Source organism: Gallus gallus, chromosome 10 (assembly GCF_016699485.2).
Source record: "Gallus gallus isolate bGalGal1 chromosome 10, bGalGal1.mat.broiler.GRCg7b, whole genome shotgun sequence".
Classification (NCBI taxonomy): domain Eukaryota; kingdom Metazoa; phylum Chordata; class Aves; order Galliformes; family Phasianidae; genus Gallus; species Gallus gallus.
The window spans coordinates 2,864,671-2,885,853 of NC_052541.1; the positions used below are offsets into that span (position 1 = coordinate 2,864,671).

Consider the following 21,183-nt stretch of genomic DNA (forward strand, 5'->3'; position numbering starts at 1 on the left):
AGCAGCACTGTGGGCCGTGCTCTGCCCCCCATGGGGTGTGCACGTAGCTCTGCCCAAGCTCTGCCAGGCTGATGATGACAACTCAGTTCAACAGACGGCGGAGGGGTGGAGGGGTTTCCATGTTCCTGGGCAGCTATTAACGCTGCCGGGCTGAAAGAGCTTTTTAATTGACTCCAGTTATCCTTTTTTAATGCCGTAATTAAAAGGGCTAATTCAACACACAGAGATTTAAAAATAATAATAATACTGACAAGCAAGTCCTGCAAGGTATTTGCAGCGCACAGCAGTATCCTAGCAATCAAAGGGAGGAATCAGGTCTTAAAAGGGAGCTTTAGAGAAGAAGAGACAATATTACTTTGGCTCCGTGCAAGGCCCTGCAGCCCTCTGCCCCTTCCCAGGCACCCGAACACCCTGAGCACACAGCAGGGGGGGTTCCCAGGAGAGCTACCCCCAGTGCTCATTAAGCTGCCCACCTGGCAGTGCACCATCCACTTCTTTATCTCTGATGCTCTGTGAGCTGCTGGATCCTTTCTTTTCCGCAGTCATCGGGTGATTAAAGCAGATGGACGGAGCAGAAGAAAAGCATTTTAAAAGGGCCAGCATCTCAGATCAGCAATTTTCATGGCCATAAAGATGGGGAGGGAAAAAAAAAAGATAGAATAAACTCTTTCTCTCTCCTTTGCTGAAATTTACAGTGTGTTTCTATTGCAGTTTAACCAGGTGAGAGCAGGGCTGCCTGCCAGCACTGCTCGTCAGGTAACCACGGGCTGTGCAGCACAGACAGATGCTTTTCACTCTGTGCACCTCCCTCCCTGCTGCCATCCCCCTGTCCGTGCTCTCCTCGCTCTCCATGGTCTCCTCTCATCACACACCTCAGTGGGTCCCATCCTGCACCCTGTGTGTGGAGGGGATGCTCCACATCCTTCTTGTGCTGGGGGCCCCAGGCCTGCACAACTCCAGTTGGGTGCAGGCACTCCAGATGGGGCCTCATAAGGGCAGAATAGGGGGGGACAATCCCAGGATGCCATTGGCCTTCCAGGCTGCAGGAGCACGTTCAGTTTTTGTACACCAATGCCATCATTCCATCATAGAAGGCCATCAGATGGGTCAGGCACAATCTGCCCTTGGTTAAGCCATACTAGACGCCTCGGATCACCTCCTCATCCCTCATGTGCCTTAACATCTCTTTCAGGAGGCTCTTCTCCACGATCTTCCCAGTCTGCAGTTATTCAGGTCTCCCTTTCTTAAAAATGGGAGTGATGGTCTCCCCCATCCTGCCCCATCCCCTGCTCCCACCTCACCACTCCTCACTATCTACATGCCCCCTACCCCTGCCCAGCTCTCTACCAGACCATGCCTTGTGGCCCGTGGCACCTGACTCTGCAGGATGGCACAGAAGGGCCCTGCACATGTGGGATGGGCACCCTGGAGGAGGTGGGAGCTGCAGCCCTGCTCCACCCTGAAGCCCTGCTCCTCCAGACCCAGAACCAGGCCTATGGCTTCCCTTTTTTCTGGGTCCCTTGCTGCTTATCTGCTTGCTTATGATAGATTTACTGCAATTCTACTGCTTTATGATTAAAAGCCATAAATTTTACTGGGCCTTTTTCTTATTTTCCATAATCTTCAGGATTCAAGGCAATCAAATTTTAACTGGAAAGCATGGGCTGTGCAGTTAGGTCCCACTGTAATGGGGAACGGTTCATTTCCCAATCCACCTACATTACTGAGGTACTAAAGAAATATTGCCCCGTGAAGGGGATTTTTCCTCTTTCCCTTTAAAACAATGCACTCAGCTGAGCCAAGGATCAGAGGAGCAGTGTGAACCTCAACAAAGTACAGTGTTCCCCCCCACGACACCTGAGGTTTCTGGGCTGTCTCCTGGTGGACTCGGGCAGTGCTGGGGGTCCCTGGGTGCCCAGAGCAGGGTGCAGGATGCTGGCCGTGGGTCCCATCAGCAGGCAGCTCTGGAGACTTCATCATGTGCCTGTTACAATCCAGGTAACGAGACATTTTGGTCAAATGAGCTAATTTATTCCAGTGGCACTTTAATAACAAAATCAATAAAACTACACTTCCCAGCAGGGCTTTTTCATATGCTAAAGCTGCAGCATATCGCCTGGATATTCTAAATTCTCTCCCACGAATAAAGTGCAAAGTTTAGAAGACAGATGACACCATTTGCAGCACTAGCAGGATAATGCCCTAATAAATCCAGTGCCACCTGGGCACTTCGGAGCTGTCACACACTGCATGCAGTGGCCACACGTTCCAATGACGTTCAGAAGCAGCAGCTCAGATCAGACAAGACAACATCCTTCTTCCCGTCTTCCCACCTCAACATCCCCCAATGACCCCACGCTGCTGTACCACCACCCCCCATACCCAGCCATGCTGACAGCCCCCAGCGGTTCCCCCTCCTCTCCTTGTCCCTCCAGCTCGTGCTTCCTGAGCCTATCAGTGCTCCCCAGCCCTGAGAGCTGCAAAACCAATTAGCTCACTACAAAGGCTGGGAAATAATTAGGGACTCCACCGAAAGCACAAAACTAGGGCATCTCGCCTTAAATAACTGCCAGGAAGTGTCTCTCTGCGCTGACGATACCCTGCAGTTGCCTCAAGCAGCTGATCAGCCCGCTTGCTGTCCCTCAGCTCCCAGTCCAGCCATAACCACTGGAGGTGTCTTGGCCTCCAGCTCATCCCTCCCACAGGTGCATGTGTTCTGCCGCTCCAGGTATTGAAGCAGGCAGGCAGCCCCCATGCAGATGTGGGCACTGCTGGTTTGGGTGCTGCCATACAGTTGTCCTCCAGCTCTGGTTCTCCCTGGGGGAGCAGCAGGGGAAAGCAAGCACTGAGCAGAATGAATACTTGGCAAGAAAAACAGTTGTTTGCAACATTTCTTATCCACTTGCCTCCAGGATATTACAGAAGTTGTTTCCCTATGCAGCACTAATGCACCCATCCCATCTCATCTCATCCCATCCCACCCTATCCCACCCCACCCTATAGCATCCCATAGCATCCCATCCCACCCCATCCCATTGCATCCCATCCAATCCCATCGCATCCCACCACACCCCACCACCTCCCATCCCATCCCACCCCACCCTACCCCATCCCATCCCATCCCACCCCACCCTACCCCATCCCATCCCATCCCACCATACCCCACCACCTCCCATCCCACCCCACCCGACCGCCCCCACCCCACCCGAACCCCCCCATCCCATCCCATCCCATCCCAGCCCACCCCACCCCATCCCATTCCATCCCATTCCATCTCACCCCACCCAACCCCCCCCATCCCATCCCACCCCAGCCCACCCCACCCCATCCCATTCCATCCCATCCCAGCCCACCCCACCCCATCCCATTCCATCTCACCCCACCTGACCCTCCCCATCCCATCCCATTCCATCTCACCCCACCCCACCCCACCCCATCTCCTCTTGCAGGACAAGGAGCACAGAGCATATGCCTCTCACATTCCCTATGCCCCGTCTCCCTGCTGCTGCAACAATCCTCCTCCAGCCATTGTCTGCTCCTGGAGTTTTGTCACTTATTAATGGTATTTAATAACAACCTGACACTCAGCCCTGCGCCTCACTCAGACCTGTGACAGTGCCTGACATCCCCAGCCATTTGTGGAGGAGCCCTGCAGAAAAGCCTCCCTGGCTCCTGCTCCCTCCGAGCCTGGCCTGGCATGCACCACATCTCCTGGACTCAGCACCGGTTCCTCTCTGAGCCCAACATGGAAGCAGAGCACCCTCCTGCCCTCAGCCCACCCCTCCTGGCATCGCCGTGCTGAGAGCACTGGCAGACAAAGTGTGGAAGGACACGTTCTCAGCATGGGGACAGACAGCAAAGGCCCTCAGGAAGACTGCACGTGACACCGTAACCCCTGCCCTCGCAGGCTTTGTGGCCTTATAGGTCTGGGTTTTTGTTCTGGTCTGGCACTAACAACTCCAAATCCAGGCTCAGCTCCTTCTCACTGGCCCAAAGCGGTGAGGGATCAGGTGCCCACCACCCACAGGAGGTTCCCTTGCCTTATCCAAGGACATAGGCTCGGGGAAGATGAAGAACTCCATCCTTCCTTGGATCGGGGTTAGGGGCTGGGGAAGGTCTGCACCCTGGAAGGGCCCCACTGAGTCACCCAGGGACGGCCACGGCAGAGGGAAGGCCCACGCAAGTAGTGCACGACTCTAACAGCCCTCCTGCACCACCCTACCAGCCTCAGGCAAACTGAGGTGAGAGAGTTTCTGAGCCACGCTGTCTCTGCAGCATTTTCTGATTAGTCCTTAACAAACCTTTCTTCCTTGAAGTCATTTGATTGCATTTTTTAATCTACTTATGCCCCTGGCTTGCAGCAGCAGCAGCAGCAGTAGCAGTGCGTGCCACCCTCAACGTCTGCACAGTGCTCGCTTTATATCAGCCACCCGGCCTCATTGCTCACATCAATCGGTACCCCACGGAGGGCTCTGTGAGCAGCTCAGCCCCACACCCCCTCCAGCAGTGGAACCGTTCCCCTTCTTGGTGCTGCATGGAGAGCAGGGTGTCTCCACGCACCCAGCGCTGTCGCTGAGCCCATGGCCACCAAAGCATCTCCTAAGGAGCAGAAGCGTGGTGAGAAAGAAGAGACGCGTGAGATCACCTCAGATGAACACAGTGCCCTGCCCGGTGCCCTGCACCTAGGAGGATCTGGCTCTGGTGCCTTCGATGGGGACAGATGGCTGCTCTGAAAGAACAGAGGGGGTGCAGATCTGTGCACAAGCAGGAGATTCCTCCTGGCACGAGGCCCTCACAGATGGATGCTCCAGGAAGCAAGCAGATACAGCTTTATCCCGCAGCACAAGCATGGCTTTCTTTTCTTCCAACACACACCTAATCATTTGGAAGATCTGTGCCTCGGAACTATCTTTTTGATAAAACTAATCACAGGCTTAAATTACAGATAAATACCCGATATTAAGAGAACAGTCTGAGAAGGAGGAAAGGGGGTAGTTTAACCGTGCTCATTTTCCTTGCTTTTCTATAGCACACATCTTGGGCTATTTAACTGTGGAGCTTACAAAGCTTCATTCTGACAACTCTCCTCTGTTCACAGTGTGGCTCCCACCAATGTTTCCCCGGTTCCTTTACCCGTTGTGCCTCTGTTGGCTGCATGAGTGCAGCAGTGGCTGTATCTCCAGCCCGGAGTGGGAAGCGGGCAGGCAAAGAGCTGTATCAGCACACACAAAGGAATAAACCCACTGCTGAATAGGCTGCACCCAAAGGTTGGCTGCTCAGCCAGCAGGAGTGCTTCGGCTCTGGGTGCCTTCAGCCCCTGCACGATCCGGGCTCACAAACACGCACTGCCTTCCTCCGCTCTGCGGGGAACAATGGCTTTGATCAACAGAAGATTGCTGAGTTAATTGTAATGATATTCTAATAAAGCTGGGGAGATTAATTACGGCTCTTTATCAGAGCTGGCCCTGCGCCAAGGGTTTGCAAAATTGTTTTCCTCTGTTTCTTGTCATTTGAATTTAGGAGAAGAAAGAAGGAAGGTGGGTGCCTTTTTTCCTCCAGCAATCAGGATGGTGGCCTTGCGCCCCAATCACGCTCACAGCTCAGTGCATTCGAGCAAGGGAATGGGGAGGGGGGAGAGTGCAGCAAGAAAGCAAATGGAGAGCGACAGAGCAAACCAATTAGCCATGATGCAGCACAATTACACTCCCAGTCAATAAGTGGCTTGGTGCAGAGAAGTACAAAGGAAGGCGGTGACAGCACACGGAGCAGACAGCACTCCACGTGGGGCAAAGCTGGGGCACATCACACCTTTCCGGGACCGGGGGGGCAAAAGGCATTTAGTGCTCACCCACAGGGGCTCACGGCAGCGGCACCAGCACCGAGCAGGACGAAGGAAGCTCCTTCCAGAAAAGCTTTGCAGCCTTGCTTGTCACTCTGCCGCAGAAAGCAGGTGTCCAGAGACAGCCAGAGCCCTGCTAAGTGGCCTTGGGGCGCGTGAGGCTCAGACCTTCCTGTTTTCCTTGACAAATTGCTGTTCCTTTCAGGGAAGATTTAGCAGTGCCCAGGCAGGTGAGAGACAGAGCTGCAGAGGGATGATCCAGGCTGAAGGCAGCAGATAACCAGGCAGAGCTGCCAGCTCACTCTCCAGGGAGAGGAGGCGATGAGGCCCTTCCTGCAGCAGGCGTACATGGGGTGTGCTGAGGGGAGAGACAAGCCGGGGAAGGAAATGTGCTCCTCACCCAGCAGAAAGCTGAGGATTAAAATAATGCCACTCACTTTCAAGCAGCACCAGAATACTTCCTATAGATGGGTCAGAGCTTGCTGCTGTGAGGAGGACAAATGCCACCGTCCCCTCTCCAAGGGGCACCCCCGAGACACGCAGCTGCTCCAGGTGTGTTTTCCTGAATGGCTCTGTGCAGATGACACATTGCTACCACTCAGGAAGCACGAAGGCAGGGTGGGAGTCTAGATTCAACCACAGGTTATTATTCCTGTCAAACAGAACATCCCCCTACACACACAGGCACGGCCCAAAATAGCTGCTTCCAGCTTGCTCTCCATCTCCTGCGCTCTCCCCAAGCCTACCCAAGGCTGCGTGACTTTGGACCTGGGCAGAACAGCGCTTTGGCAGCAGCCTCAGCAGAAAGGGTGCTGTGACACCGGTAGGGAAAAGCAGCTCTGGTGCCTCTCCATGCAGAGGTTTGCGCATCAGAGACATCCTGGTGCAGGAGCAGCCCTGCGTGGCCCCCCTTTCCTCACAGCAGAGGAGCTGGCACGCAGCACGGTGCTTTCTGCTGACCCCCTCCACTGCCAAGTACAAGGCATAACATTCATCTCCGGTTGTTGAAACACAGCCTGAGCTGGGTGGCACACAGCCACGCTGCTGTCTACCATGAAAGCGCCGCGGGCCAAGTTCGGCCAGCGTGTGAATGGAGAGGATGCACGCAGAGCACCCAGATGCATTCGTATGGGCTCAGCACTCCACAGAGGCATGGAATACCCTGAGTTAGAAAGGACTCACAAGGGCCATCGAGACCAACCAAAAATCAGACCAAAATTTGCCACGAGCACTCAGGGAGCACCATAGCATGCACATAGCATGGCCACCCGCTGCCTTTCCAAAGCACCAGAGGTACCTTTCTCCTCCTGAAGGACCAGACCGGGGTCACAGCATCCACAGGGTGTGAAAACAGAGAGCAAAACAGGGTAAAAATAGGGTCTGTGTTTGTCCTGTCACTCTGGTAACGACGCTCATTAGGGTTTTCAATGACCCACGAAACTATCTAGCATCCTAAATGTTTGCTGCAACTAAGAGGAAAAAATGCTGATCGAAATACTTCTCTCCTGGAGTATGAGAGGAACTATTATTCATTCAGGCTTTTCGAAAGACGATCGAGTTTGGCAAAACGTTGTTTCAGGGGTAAAATAACTGGGAAACAAAACAGAAAGTTTCCAACCCAACCGAAAGCCCTGCAGTTTTCAGGTAGGGAAACGCTGGCTTTCCCATGTCAGAACAAACTCTGACGCCGTAAACACAAACAGAACTGAAGAAGGAATCTACCGAGGAGGTCCACAGTGGGAAGGAAAGTGCTGCATCCATCCCAGAGAGATGTGCCCTTCCAGAAGGATGCTGTTGGCCAGCAGTGATCTCCGGACCTCCGGGTGCTCCTTAGGAAGGAGGGGTGCTTCCAGCTGCCTGTGCCCACGGCAGTGCCGGGTCGCAGGGCTGCCAGCACCCCTCAGCACCAGCTCCCATAAATAAGAGCCTCGCAGCAGGCTCTTGTGTTCATTTCACAGGCGGCTGCTCTGCTGACAGGTTTCGCACGCCGCTACTGTGTCTTGTCAGCTTTATACGCTCAGGCCAACGCCGGCTCACCGGCTCCGATGTATATACATAAAAATAAATGGCTCAGAAACCCCAATAAAGTGACAGATAACATAATGGGAGCTGGCTTCAGAAAATAAGCTTGTTTATGGAACCTCTGTGCCTCCAAACCTGATTTATGCCGCGCGGGCTCTCCGTGAGGGCTCGGGAGGAGGGCTCGCTCCTGCTCACTCCCACGGGTGCAGGGACAGCTGCTGGCTAGGAGCTGCCTTAGGGCTGTGCCTTCAGCCTTCCAGCAGCACTGCGCTGATGCCGCCTTCCTCCAGCCACCCCAGCCTCAGGGAAGGCTCTCCCCGCGCTCGCCAAGCCCTCCTCGCACCCCTCCTTGGGTTTTCTGCCTGCAAGCTGGAGGGAGCCGTAAAGAGCTGAGGGGCTGGAGCAGCCAGCAGAGCACATAAAGCACACCAGACAGTGCCTACATGTGGGCTTCAAAGAGGAGAGCTCCTGATGGCACGAGCGGGTTCTCCTCGCAGCCCCTTCGCTCTGGGCTGCAGATGGTCCTTGTTCAATCTCTTGCTAGAAGAGCTTCCTTGCAAACAGGGATAATCCTTCATTTGATGTTGGCTCCCTTGGATATTGCTGTTCACAGCAAGCATTGCAATTTGTGTTTATTTTTGCCAAGCCATGTTTATTCTCGAGCCGCTTTGATTGTTACAGCGAAAGCTGGGATGGCTCTTTCAGTCAAAGCGTCTGTTTCCAGGGGGCTAATAATGAGAGACTGTCAATCTGGAGGCACAAGGGAAAAAATCGCAGCACCTCCTCTCGTGGCAAACAATCAGCTGCTGCCAGACCCCACGCTTCGTCCGTCTCAATCTCTGACGTGCAGCCGGGAGGTCCTCAGCTCCATCTCAAGCAGACGTGCCAGCGGGATGTCTGCCCCAGCGCCCCGTCTGCAGGGCACGGAGGCTCTCGGGGGAAGGCTGATGCCTGCAGGCTGTGTGTGCTGTGAGATGCCGGTGCTCAGACCTACCCATGCGCAGCAGACCCCACGTGGGCCTGCTAGAAGGGCTGTGCAGGGGCTGGGCACACCAGCGGCTCCCAGCCCCCGTTCCCATCTTCAGGCCTTAGTCCCACGAAGACGTTATCCAACCTTGCCTTGTGCTGCCATGTGTCTGGGGCTCAGCTCTAAGGAGAGCTGTGGGGGAGGTTTCCTCTCAAATTAAATAATTAAAATGTTTTTCCCCTTCTAAATAATTCCCATTTCTTTCCCCCCAGCAGACCAGTGGCAATGAATATTTAATACGTTCCTCGCTTCACTGCATCCAGAAATCATTTCATTGTGTGTATTCTTCTTCTTTTAATTACAGTCACCCGGCACCGAACACTTCCACAAACACCCGATGGTGAGGGCAGAGGGCCGGCCGTGCTGCTGCAGGTCACGCTGATGGCACAGAGGCACCAGGCTGACACCCAGCCCGCACATCCACTTGTTTCCCTCTGCAATCAGCTCCTTTGTGGGCCATGAGATGCCTGCAGAGCTGGCTCCTACCAAGGTCCACCCTGCAGCATCCTCGGTGGCAGGGCCAGCAGCAAGTGCCCGAGCCCCATGGCAGGGCAGGCCAGGCGTGCACTGAGAGCTCTGCAATCTGCAGCTGAAGGACCTCCTGATTCAGGCATCCTATCTATCGTTTAAAAGCCCTCTCTGGATTTTAATTCTTCTTCTTCCAGGAATTTCTCTAATTACAAGGATAGCCCAATCGCCTCTTAACTGTTCTCCGCCCTGACTTGCAGCACGGCAGCACCAATGCCCTCAGTGTCTGCAGGCAGAGCTGGGAGCACAGGGCAGCCAGAGAGTGCCCCGTGCTGCTGGTAGCAGTGGGAAAGCCCCAGCTCCACGCTGCCCAGAGGGTCCTGCAGCTCCCCGCAGGCTCAAAGCCACCACGGGCTGGCAGAGAGAGGGTTACCATCTCCTGGAGCCGCCACCGCAGCCAGCCTGGTGAATGGTATTAGCAAAAATGAATAGAAATACTGCATGAGGCTAATAAGATCTGAGGGGAGCTCCTTAGACAAGCTGATTTCCAAATTGGACTGACTTTAACCTCACATAAATAAAAATGACTGCTGATAAAATATGGTGGAAAAATCCATAAGGGCAGATGAAGGCACTGATGCGTTTTTATCTCCCTCCTGCACTTGCGGTAGGGCCCAGGGTCCACGTGCTTCCCCAGGGCCCCACGGCCCTGGCCTTTCTCCAGCTTAGCCCAGGTGGCACAGCAGGTCTGCAATGGCAAGAGGTGTCCTGGTGTGTCCCTCAGACCCCAGCAAGGCTCAGGGCTGCACGAGCAGAACAGGCCCAGGTGGGAAGGCTGCCTTTACCCTCAGTTCCAGGTATGATGGAGCACATGTGTGAGGGCAGAGGTGCTTGCTGGCACCACCTTGTACAAAGCCTGTGCACAGCTGTGTGAGAAGGATGCTCTCTGGTACCCAGACACATCCACGCATGGAGTGCCAAATTCAGCTCCAATTCACACCTGCTCCCATGAAGCAGGACTGTGGGATGGCCACGCATGCCCAGAACAGGGACGGTCTCATCAGCATTAGGCAACTGCTGCTAGAAAGCCCTGCCCCAAGGAGGCTGTGGATGCCCCATCCCTGGAGGCACTCAAGGCCAGGCTGGATGTGGCTCTGGGCAGCCTGGTCTGCTGGTTGGCGACCCTGCACATAGCAGGGGGTTGGAACTGGACGATCATCGTGGTCCTTTTCAACCCAGGCCATTCCATGATTCTATGAGTCTATGAAGAACTCCAGGTTCAGCAGAAGCTGGGAAGGAGCAGGAGGAGGAAGCAGGGATGCCTGCAGACAGGCGGTTCACACGGCTGCGTTTGAGCCATCATCACCAACCGGACAGGTGCCAGCAGTGAAGGAGGAGGGCAGGGTGTGAACAGGACAGACACTGCTAGCAAGGTGTGAAGGAGGACAGAACTGCTCAAGGGGTGTTTCTAGGAGCTCCTCCCCCAGCGTGAGGCCCTGGGGCAGAAGCAGAGCTGCACGCTCCAGTGGGTGACTGACAGCGAGGAACCGCGCGTGGAGGGATGGCGAGGTTAACAGGAGGGGAAGCTGTGAAGGGCCTGAGAGCTGAGACAGGTAACTGCTGTTTGCCAGCAGGAACCAGCAGTGGCGAGGAAAGCACGGGTGACACTGGAGAAATGACAGGCAAGGAAAATGAGCCTCGCAGCAGAGCTCTGAACAAGCAGAAGTGGGAGAAGATTGCATTTGTCAAGGCCAAAGAAAAGGATGTTACAGGAACTGAGCCGTGAGACGATGACACTCCGGAGGAGTCTGAGCAGTCCCTTAGCAACCTGGCACACGGGGACGGCAGCAGCACGCACAGCCCGCGTGTGATGGAGCCCAAATGTTTATGGGGCAGCAGATGTATAAGTGAAGGGAAACAGCTGTTTGGAACAGGGATAAATTTGAGGCTGGAGCGAGCAAAGCCTGGGATGAGAGGTAGCGGCCTCAAGCTGTGCTGGGAGAGTTTCAGGTGAGGCGTTAGGAAACCTTTCCTTTCAGACAGTGGTGATGCAGTGGCACAGCTGCCCAGAGAGGTGCTGGAATCACCGTCCCTGGAGCCGCTGAACAGTGGAGATGTGGCACTGAGGGACACGGTCCGTGGGCACGGTGGGATGGGTTGCACCAGATGATCTTAGAGGGCTTTTTCAACCTTCAAGATTCTACGATGACTCTACGATGAGCTGCTTTCGGCCCTGGTCAGTGAATCCAGATTGAACGTGGTAAGCATGGGGAGCAGAAGACTGCAAGCAGGAACCGACCGCACGCGACACACGCAGCCTAAAGACCCCTTCAGCCTCAAAGGGCTCACAGCCTGAAGTCCAGACCTTGTGAAGGTCTCGTGAGCTTTACTGCTTTGCTCACCTCCCCAGCGCTTTGCCCCATTGGAATACAACCAGCATGATGCAAAACCCCACAGGCAGGTTCTCCTCACGAGTACCATCATGGCCACGCCTGCATCGGAGGATAAGGACAAGGGAAGAAGCCTCTGTCTGTCCCTGGACATGAGGCTGCTGCTGTGTGTTTGGGCTGCATGCTACCCGCATGCTGCAGGGCTGGGATGTGCAGAAGGGCCCCCAGGGCTTCCCAGCAGCTCCAGCAGGGACAGGCAGCCAGATGGCCAGGGCAGAGCAGGACTAAGGTGAGAGAAATTGCTCATACAAGAGACTTCCAACCCCCCTCCCCTCCCAGTGCAGGTTTCATATCAACTCAGAGACGTGCAGGTCAAAGCCAGATGAATTTCAGAGGGGAAAAAAAAAGTGAAAATGAGTATTTCTGACCCATGTTCGTGTTTTTTTTTTCCTCCCTTCTTTTCACTCAGGAAGTGAGCAGGCATGCACAAACAAGAAGCAAAATGAATTGACCCCAACCAAATGAAATAGATTTTCACGGTTTGTTTCTTCCTCAGGGCGTGTGTGAGGGGAAAGGGATCACTGTCAGTCTCCCAGAGATATTCTTTAGCTGTTCTACTTCATACACCCCACTGAAAAACCCAATTACCCCGAGCCCTAATTGCAACTCTGAGGTACCCCTTCCTTCCCTCACATGATGCCATCCCGGGTTAGCATTGCTGTTTTCCTATTGCTTTCTTGAGGGAAGGGGCCGCCCACACCCAGAGACCATCCCATACCGATTCCCTACAGCACAACACCTAAGGGAAAGGGTTGTTACAGACGTGTGCAACTCCATACACGTGCACAGAAACTGTGCAGGGCGGAAGGAAGAACAAGAAATAATGAATCCCCCTGCACTCACTAAGTCCAAACAAATAGACTGGAGTGGGAGCCTGATTTGCATTAGTTTGATTGAAGATGTAATTTGCTGCTGAATAAATGTGGTCGCATCCAAATCAAACCTTTAGTCCCTCAGACATTATAACTCTTTCCTTCCTTCCCTGAGGGTTCGCCAACCTTTAAGGCTGACCGAGGATGATGTATTACAAGAAGGAACGGCCTTAAGAGAAGGGCAAGTTTGGAATAGATATCAGGAAAGACTTCTCATAAGGAAGAGGGGATCTGAAGTGCTCTCCCTGGGAAGGACCCCCAGAACTGACCACGTCTGTGTCCCTGTGCATGAGCTGTGCCCCAGCACGGCTGCAGCTCCCCACCACGGAGCAGCCCTGGGAGCGATGTGCTCACAGCCTCAATTTATGGGAGGGAAATCCATCACGAGGCATGAAAGCCTTTCATCCAGGGCAATTTGCTGCAGGACTTATAACCCGAGGTGCTGGGAGCCAAGAGGCAGGCAGGACTGGCGAGGAGGAGAGCTGCCTGCCTGCACGAGAGGGAAGAGAGCTCTCTGACAGAGGTCTGTCGGGCAGAGGAGGCAATGGCCCCTCCTGGTTGTGATGGAGGGAAGGGCAGAGCCACCAGGCATCCCTGGTGCCATTTGTAACCCAGAGCCATCACTCAGAAGTAGGGACCACAGTGCGAGGAGAGCCGAGGCCAGAGGAAGGGAGAAAGGGAGAGATTGATTATCCCATAAATCAAGGCCCAGGCACTGATTACAAAACAAACCACCAGGGCAAAGGTCAAGTGCTGTGTTATATCACCCAGCCCGTGAGATTTATTCCCTGTTCGGGTCCCCCCCCATCTATCATGGGGAGCTCAGGCACGTTCTGCCGGACACAGCCAGCCCCAGCCTGCAGGCAGCAGCACGAGCCTCAGAGATCCAGCAGCCACAGCCAGGCAGGGCTGACATCCATCCTGTAGGGCCCACATGCCCCCCACGGACCCCCGCTTCAGGTTGGCCCTGGGTGTGCGTGTCATTTGGTGCTGGGCTCCAGGCAATGCTCACCCCCCGAGAGGACTGGCAGCTTCCCAGCAGGACCCCTGGATTTGCTGCAAGCCACTCCTGCACCAGCAGAGCCCTCTGTGCCTACTTTGGTGCACTGAGCTCTGCAGCCATACAGGGAGAGCTGCGCAGACCATCTCATGGCACTCCACTGGAATTCAGCCTACAAAACTTCATTTTTTTCCTCTCTTCTCATTCTAACTTTAGATTTTAAACACAGGCGGCGATGAGAGGAATTCCTAGCAGCGCTGTTCATCTGTTTCCCAGAAGCTGCTTGTCACTGACCGTGAAGAGCTTTTCAGTCTGGGTCCCAAAATACAAAACCCCTAAAATGGGCATTTTTGAGTCCCTCACGTTAATTAGCCGAGAACAACGCTGGAGCCTCAGGATGTGTTTGCTGACACCCTGGGGGCAGCGGGGACATGGCAGGAGGAGAGGGGCTGCCATGGGCAGTGCCCCCGTGGCCAGCACCCACTGCTGTGGGGCACAGCACCATATGGGGCTGTGGCTGCTGGGTGCCCCATTGGCGCAGAGCGCCGCTCCGCACCCCTGCAGGATGGCACTCATGCCAAAATGGTTGCTGTGCTTGGCACCAGCCTGGGAGTTTGTTTTCCTTTCCAGGAGCACGGAACGTTTTGACTCCTATTTTAGCCTGTGTGGCAGCAGGGAGGGGAGGCTGCAGCACACGGCCCAGCCTATCCCATGTCAGCCTCAGGGTCACCACTGTGCCAAGGGCACCAGCTCCAGCAAGGCACCACGGCCAGGACAACACTGTGACCCAGCCTGGTCAGAAAAGCACATGGAACCACAGCTATGCCATGGGTCTCTGCTCCCAAAGGGATGCAGCAAACCCTCTGGAAGCACACACACAGAAGCATCTCCACCTGTATAGGCCTCAGGAGTTCCTTTTCCCGTTGTACACTGTGGCTCCTCAGAGCACAGTGCTCATCTCCAAGCTGGCACTGCTCTCCCCATCACTGCCCTGACCTTGGTGGGAAGGAGGTGAAGGCAGCCACCCCGCCCACACCTCTCAACAAATGGAGCGACAACACGTTATTCCAGGCACCAACTGCCTCGTTCCCAGAGGCTTCTGCAAATCCCTTGGAGTCAGCAGTAAATCACTTTTAGGGCCTGGCATGTCTGCTCACCTCCTTCAGGGCTCTGGCCTGCACGGACATCCATCACTTCTATTGGCTGGCCCCGCTCCACACTCCTGATGGTGGTAACGAGCCGAGGTCGATGAGAGGCAGCTACCTGTCCCAGCCCTCCCCTCACTCCTCCTGCAGATTTGGAAGTTGACATTTATTCTGGAAGAGGGAAAATGGAGAGGAGCCTCACCAGCTCCTGCAAATGTCAGGACAGGAATCAGATCTTAGCAAACCATAATATACTATGCAAATCCTCAGTGTGTGACCATGCGTTGCCAGGGCTTTTTATTCCCCTCCATGGTAATCAGACAGACAAGGATTAAGGAGTACAGTGGCCACATAACTGCTGGTCCCTCTGCTTTACCACCCACGGCGTGGAGATGGTATCTGAACATACGGCCCCGGGGCTCTGTAACGGAGAAACCTTCGGGGTCAGAGGAAGGTTTTGACAGAGCAGAGGAAAAAAGTACAAGCAGAGGAGGATGTTCTCCTGAAGGTGTCAGAGCTTCGCCTGCATCTCCAAAGATGCACCTCCATCCTTGAGCTGGTGCATGTGCCGTGGGCTGTGGCTGTGCACAAGGCACGTGTGCATGCTGCCAACAGTGAACAGCCCTGCGTGTCTGAAAGCAACAGTGCTCCTTGGAGATGGGATGGGGAGGGACTGCGTGGCACCCAGGCGTGGAGCTCTGTCTCTTTTCTACAGCGATGTGCTTACTTGGCTTTTTCCTTCACCTTTTTCCCCTGCATCAAGAAAGCTCCATCACTTTCCTCCCCTGTAATGATGTTGACCTGATTAAAATTTTTATTGGATTCTCCAAAATAATTTCATACATACTGTTCCCTGGAGCCCTGCAGGGTGGAAAGAAGGTTGGGGAGAGAGAAAAGGAGAAGAGAAGTATATTAAGAATGAGGTGGAGAAGGAAAATATTTTATTTTACTCTGAAATGATTTTTCCTGGATGAATAATAGATTAGAGAGCTCTCTTCTTTAAACAGCGCTCTTACAAGTGCCCCTGAAACACGCAGGCATGAAAAAGTCACCACTTGAGCATTTGGGGCCTCCTTCAGTAACAGTGGAAGGCAGGCACGGCCAGCAGGCTGAGATGGGCAGCCACAACACCGCACCGCAGCCCCAGCCTGCCGTCCCTGTCCTAGGCTGTGAGCAGCAGGATGAGCCCAGCATGGCACAGGAGAGCTCACAGACCAGCCTGAGCCTCAGGGATGTTTGAGGCAAATAAAAACGTGTGACAGAGGGCTCGGAAGTTGTGATTGCTTTGCGATTTTGGCATTTTTCAGCTGCTCCTCATAGGCAAAGTCCCAGTGCCTGTGCTGCAAGTATAAAAAGCCCTCTGCCGTTTTGCTCTGCTCCCTAGAAAGGAGTCGGGTCTTGGGCAGTTTGAGGAATGGTGTGGGCATGATTTAGTCACCCAATTCCACTTCCATGTATTTAAATCAGACAACCCCTTGGCCCAGGGACCAGCACCTTAATACCCCAGTCCACAGCACAACAACAACAAACCTTTCAGGGAGCTCAACGTTTGCTTCTAACGTCCCTTCCAGAGCACCCCAACAGGGCTGGCTTGTTTTGAAATGTAGTTTCCCTGGTGGCTGCTTATGAAATACATTTCAGTGCTGCGCAGGTGCCTCTGCAGATCGCCTCCCCCTTTCACAGGGGCAATAAGTCTGCAAACCAAACCTGGTGCCAGCTGAATTTCGGGTGGGAGGAGGTGCATTCAGCTGAAACCAAGGTGAGGAATAAGGGACATCTCTCAGTGGGCACCACTCCTGGCTAGCAGCTGAGATTACCTGTAAGCTTCGTGCTCCAGAGGTCGTTCTCGAGGTCACGTTGCTAGAAGTATTAAGGTTGTCTGGGTAACCTTTAATATATGTTTTGGAATGAGCCTGTGGGGTGAGGGCTGACATCTTTCCAGCACCATGTTCTCTAGCAATTGCTGTTTGACATTTCCCCACAGGTCCTCCTTTCCTTCCTGAGGCAAGCATTTCGACCAGCTCCAGGTCAGAGCTGCTGCACTGGGAGGGGCCTGCAGCCCCCCCCAAGGGTTCCTTAAACTGTGCACTGCTGCTGCTTGCCCACTGGGACAGCACTGCTGTTTTACATGGCATTCTCCAGATGACTTTTTTGGTACAGAGTGGATTCAGAAGTGGCAGTGTTGTCGCCTCCACCACAACACAGAACCTCATCATCGCACAGCTGGGGCTTTGGGATGCTCTGGCCCATCCTTCCTGCTCCTTTCACCTCCCTCTGTAGCACCCAGGCGTCCCTCCTTGGGATTTCAGGCTTAACCCACCACTCGCTGCACCTTCGCCTCACCTTTCCGTTCTCTGTCCTGTGTGGGCTGCTCTCAAACCAGAGCAGGGATCTGGAGCACACAAAGAGTCTTGCAGCAGGAAGGGGTCTGCAGCGTAGCAAGCAGCTAACGAATGCTACAGCAAGAAAAGCCCAAGCTCTTGATAGAAATGACTTACATCATTAAGCTGTGCCCACAGCACGAGAAATGGAGGGCACCTGCAGCCAGCTACATTGTCCCACACCCAGAGCAAAATGGGCATTTCTTTGACTTTTATTTCCACACTTAAGACAGCAATAAAGAAGAGAAGAGTGAATACAAGGCCTCCCCAAGAGGCTAAGCACAGCAATTCACTGCGCAGCCAAAGTGGAGCTCAACATAACATGGCAGCTGCTGCCACAGCCAGCAATGCCAGCTCTGTGCACAAAGAGGCAGCAGCTCCTGCGGCTGCACAGCTGCCTCCATCCCCACCTCCATCCTGCACAGCATCTCGGGAGGTGGACACGAAATTAGGCACATTCATTTCTCGCAGTGATGGGCAATAAAACGACCTGCAGGCTCTAACAAAGCCTGAATCTTCCTGGAACTCCCAGCCCCACTCCTCCCACGTGAGCCTCTCCGCAGGGATGTTAGGAACTGATGACCTGTGCCCAGCCAGGATGCCAGTTCCCAGCAGCCCTGCTGCCACCAGCCGCCTCTCACGAGGAGGGTTTTGGCAGCTGGGGGCAGCAGGAGGCTGTGGTCGCACTGCAGTGCCCTCACCATGTGCCAGCACTCACCAAGCAGCGTGGCACTAACTGGGACCTCAGCACAAGGGAGCCTGGTGCTGTCACCACCTTGCTCTGGGTAACGAGGGCTTTAATCTCCAGTTTGTCAACCCAGCACCTTGCCAGAGTAAGGACTCGTGTTTATCAAACCCAGCCTGGCAGCAGGGAGGGGGAACATCTGGCACAGCCTCCCTCTCCCCATCAGACATGCGCTCACCATTTCTCATGGTTTCAACACCTCTGCAGCTCCAGTCCTTGTAATTACAACGAAAAACCTCACGCTCAACCACGGCACCTTGCAGCCAAGATACCAGTGTGTTTCCAAATAAAAGCCTCATGGCAAAAACCCTACGTTTTTGTGGAGTCTCTGCTTTATTCCCATCCTCCTAGCACCATTGTATTCACATGGTCTTCAATTATTTACAAGCACACAAAACACTCCAGCACGCTTTCTCCACTGGTATGAAATCAGTGAGGTGCCAAACTAAATCAACAGAGCTACAAAGATTTGCTGCGGAGAAGAATCTGGCCCGCTCTCTCTGAAGACTCTCCTTCCCTCCACAGTACACATGCAAAAGGAGAGGATAAAAACAGCTTTCTTCATTCCCTGAGTTTGCCAGCCACACGCCAGCATGCTAATGCCCACAGAGACCTGCTCCCTACTGCTGACCTACTTTCCATCCGTGTGCCTGCAACGCACTTCTCGTCTTCCCCAGCAGCCCTGCTGCTCAGAGAGGCCATCCCCACCATGGCCAAAGCCCCGCGGCAGCACTGGGTGCCCCCTGCACGGTGCAGGCCCCTGGGTCCTACGGTAACATCCATTCAGCAACACAGGAGGCCTCCTGGTTACTCAGCCAGCCCTCGGAGCTGGTGCAGCAGCACCTCCAGTCTGTTCCCTCAAGGCTTCCCTCCGCTGTTTTCATTTGACAGCAGTTGCAGGGAGGCCCACCGAGGCAGCCCCCCTGGGCTGGCAGACAGCACGGCCTCCTCTGGCCACAGCCCATCCACCGAGGCTTGCCAGCACCCGCCATTTTGATTCACCTTGGCCAACAGAACCCCCACTGCACAGACCACAGATCAGAGCCCAGTGCACTGCAGCGGGTGCGGGGTGCTCCTCTAAAGCTGCAGGACAATCCTCAGTCAACCAGTGCCTTTTTAGGACCGATTAATCCCCACAGACACGCTGCCAATCTGAGCTTTCCACAAGAGCAGTACAACCAACCTTTCAGAAACTTTCCTGGGCTTTGTGATCACACCAAATGCAGAAACTGACTTTTGAAAGTCATTTTGTTATTTGCACCTTCACTTAGAATCCAAAAGCAAAAGAAGTTCATGAAAACATAATATGAGTGTAAAGAACAGGTCTGCTCTCTGGAGAGCCTCTTCATACACAGGCTGGAGAACCACGTGTGAAACCCAGGGCTGCTGGGCATCTCATTAAAAGACAGAGCTTCCACTTCTGCCTGTTACCATCAGCAGTTCACAAACTGGGGCCACTCTGCTCAGAACCAGAAGGTTGGGGAAGTGCAAGAGAGACACGACGAGCTGGGCTTCACTGCACCAAGCCAGCTTACTCATCCTCATGCACCACCCCAGCAAGGAGATGTCACAAGGCCTCCATCATGACTGGAATCATAATATCCATGATTCACAGGGAAGACTTTTTTTATACAAAGCACCGAGATAAAAATAAAAGGATGGGGAAAAGCTGAAGAAACTTGTTTCATTCCCCACAAGATGGATAAACCAAGATGAATGTAAACAGCTCAACTTGACCCAAATATTTTTTTCGTTGCTGAGTAACCCTGCAAAAATGTTGTTATCTTGGTAGCATCTGTGGAGATTAGGTGGAGGGGAACTTTAAACAAACATCCAACTGTCCGTTGTTGGAGGAATTTCGGCCTGGCCACGGGCTCTCCAGACTGCTGCTTTTCCAACACCCTCGACGCCTTTCAGAAGAGAACAAACAAACGAAGGGAGCAGGAAGCATCCCTAACATTTCCAGCACGTCAACACGCTGCCGACACGAAGGTTTACATGAAACATTTGGTTTTACAGCTTCCCAAATTCTTCTGCGCCCTAAGAGAAGGACGGCATGGCTCTGTAGGAAATACACGCTCAGGCCACGGCTGCCACAGGGGGTGGGAGGAGGGGTAGTCACAGCAGATGGCTCTGAGCCATTTTGGGTGGCAGTAGGCACCCGCCGAGGGCTCAGACTTACAGCCCACACCGGCTGCCATATGGTGCGGCAGTGGCTCAGCATCACGCAGGACCCAATTTATAGCATCCTTGAGGGCTGTGAGTACCACGCTACCCTCTTACTGCTCTCCATTAGCACAATCACTTGTTTTCCAAGCATCTTCCAGCACCACGCTACCATATTTATCGAGGTTTTTTTTTTCTTTCAGGTGTCTGCAGGTGGAGGGAGATGTGATAGATCAGATGAGAGAGTCAGCTGTGAGGTTTTAGTCTCTTCATGCTCTGGAGGTCAGGCCTGCTCACTCCTGCTCTCCCTCCCTCCCTCCCTCCCAACAGATAGCACCGTCTCAACCACACAGATGCCTTTAGAGATCTCCTTGGCCCCCGTTAAGCTGTGCAGCACTTCTGCTGTGTGCATGTCCCAGAGCTGGAAGCACACAGCAAGCAAGGCAGTGCCTGTGACACAGGGAGCAGGTGGGGTGGGGTGACTACAGCTCGGAGAGCAGCAGCCCTTCCAGCAACCTCAGACCCAGCTGAAATTCTCCTGGAGTAACCCAGAAAAATGAGAGCAGTCCTGGAAGCTGCAGGACGGAGATGGCAGCATCACTGTGCTACCATATGCGCCTGTTACACTGCAGCCACAGCACGATGCCAGTGATGGTGTGATGGCAGGGGATACTGCAGCCATAAGATAGAGCAGTGGGTCCAGTCAAGAGCAGGGCAAAGTGCAGGAAGTTCAGGGTGAGAGAAAGGTCTGGCAGAATGATCTTTTGCAGCTCTGGTGCATTCAAAGATGGATGCGTAGCTCTCAGCTGCTACAGCAACCCTCTCCTCTGCACACAAATCCTGCTTGCTCTGGCTGCTGCACATCTTGCCCTCCGTGCTCCTGCCCCACTGTGACCATTTTAGACAGACAGAAGATCCCCATTCCCTCTTCTCTAGGAGTAGTAAGAACAAAGGTATCGCACAATGAATCCTTCCAAGCTGGGGTGGTTTGTCAGAGTGCTCTGCTTTGCTGAGACACAGAAAGAAGGGAGCATGGGGGTAAGGGATGCAGTCCAACAGCAGTCTGGC

At 54.0% G+C, this 21,183-nt stretch overlaps 1 protein-coding gene across 25 annotated transcripts in view; it reads right to left on the reverse strand.

Annotated features, from left to right (window-relative positions):
• The window catches only part of HMG20A (high mobility group 20A), a 161,258-nt gene that overhangs the window by 2,093 nt on the left and 137,982 nt on the right, over positions 1-21,183 (reverse strand). For 22 of the 25 annotated variants that reach the window (XR_005862519.2, XR_005862518.2, XR_006931004.1 and 19 more), the window contains one exon: positions 474-1,984. The gene's annotated coding sequence lies outside the window, so the exon portion shown is untranslated. The remainder of the gene's footprint in view (positions 1-473; positions 1,985-21,183) is intronic. The other 3 variants (XR_005862535.2, XR_006931005.1, XR_005862533.2) reach the window with 1 other exon arrangement.